Source organism: Oncorhynchus tshawytscha, unplaced genomic scaffold (assembly GCF_018296145.1).
Source record: "Oncorhynchus tshawytscha isolate Ot180627B unplaced genomic scaffold, Otsh_v2.0 Un_contig_5956_pilon_pilon, whole genome shotgun sequence".
In the NCBI taxonomy this organism is placed as follows: Eukaryota; Metazoa; Chordata; class Actinopteri; order Salmoniformes; family Salmonidae; genus Oncorhynchus; species Oncorhynchus tshawytscha.
In genome coordinates, this window is record NW_024606144.1 from 1 (window position 1) to 1,989 (window position 1,989).

General features: G+C 27.0%; 1 long non-coding RNA gene across 1 annotated transcript; it reads left to right on the forward strand.

Moving 5' to 3' along the window:
• Positions 1-10: 10 nt before the first annotated feature.
• LOC121842134 lies at positions 11-1,126 on the forward strand. The gene is made up of 4 exons (XR_006080959.1): positions 11-76; positions 294-338; positions 726-1,040; positions 1,099-1,126. It is a non-coding gene; the product is annotated as an uncharacterized LOC121842134 (long non-coding RNA).
• Positions 1,127-1,989: the final 863 nt, after the last annotated feature.

The window sequence follows — 1,989 nt, forward strand, 5'->3', positions numbered from 1 at the left end:
ACTGATATAGATATTAATGGGTTGTAACTAGGTCTATTCTACTATACTGATATAGATATTAATGGGTTGTAACTAGGTTTATTCTACTATACTGATATATATATATTAATGGGTTGTAACTAGGTTTATTCTACTATACTGATGTAGATATTAATGGGTTGTAACTAGGTCTATTCTACTATACTGATATAGATATTGATGGTTTGTAACTCGGTCTATTCTACTGATATAGATATTAATGGGTTGTAACTAGGTCTATTCTACTGATATAGATATTAATGGGTTGTAACTAGGTTTATTCTACTATACTGATATAGATATTGATGGGTTGTAACTAGGTCTATTCTAATATACTGATATAGATATTGATGGGTTGTAACTAGGTCTATTCTACTATACTGATATAGATATTGATGGGTTGTAACTAGGTCTATTCTAATATACTGATATAGATATTGATGGGTTGTAACTAGGTCTATTCTACTATACTGATATAGATATTGATGGGTTGTAACTAGGTCTATTCTAATATACTGATATAGATATTGATGGGTTGTAACTATGTTTATTCTACTATACTGATATATATATATTAATGGGTTGTAACTAGGTCTATTCTACTATACTGATATATATATATATATATATGTAACTAGGTTTATTCTACTATACTGATATATATATAACTCGGTCTATTCTACTATATTATATTGGGTTGTAACTAGGTCTATTCTACTATACTGATATAGATATTAATGGGTTGTAACTAGGTTTATTCTACTATACTGATATAGATATTAATGGGTTGTAACTAGGTTTATTCTACTATACTGATATAGATATTAATGGGTTGTAACTAGGTCTATTCTACTATACTGATATAGATATTAATGGGTTGTAACTAGGTCTATTCTACTATACTGATATAGATATTAATGGGTTGTAACTAGGTTTATTCTACTATACTGATATAGATATTAATGGGTTGTAACTAGGTCTATTCTACTATACTGATATAGATATTAATGGGTTGTAACTAGGTTTATTCTACTGGGTTGTAACTGTTTATATATGTAGATATTAATGGGTTGTAACTAGGTCTATTCTACTATACTGATATAGATATTATTCTCGGTCTATACTGATATAGATATTAATGGGTTGTAATTCTAGATATAGATATTATGGGTTGTAACTATACTGATATAGATATTGATGGGTTGTAACTAGGTCTATTCTAATATACTGATATAGATATTGATGGGTTGTAACTAGGTCTATTCTACTATACTGATATAGATATTGATGGGTTGTAACTAGGTCTATTCTAATATACTGATATAGATATTGATGGGTTGTAACTAGGTCTATTCTACTATACTGATATAGATATTGATGGGTTGTAACTAGGTCTATTCTAATATACTGATATAGATATTGATGGGTTGTAACTATGTTTATTCTACTATACTGATATATATATATATATTAATGGGTTGTAACTAGGTCTATTCTACTATACTGATATATATATATATATATATATATATATATATAGGTTTATTCTACTATACTGATATATATATCTATATTAATGGGTTGTAACTAGGTCTATTCTACTATACTGATAAAGATATTAATGGGTTGTAACTAGGTTTATTCTACTATACTGATATATATATATATTAATGGGTTGTAACTAGGTCTATTCTACTATACTGATATAGATATTAATGGGTTGTAACTAGGTCTATTCTACTATACTGATATAGATATTAATGGGTTGTAACTAGGTTTATTCTACTATACTGATATATATATATATTAATGGGTTGTAACTAGGTCTATTCTACTATACTGATATAGATATTAATGGGTTGTAACTAGGTTTATTCTACTATACTGATATATATATATATATTCATGGGTTGTAACTAGGTCTATTCTACTATACTGATATATATATTAATGGGTTGTAACTAGGTTTAT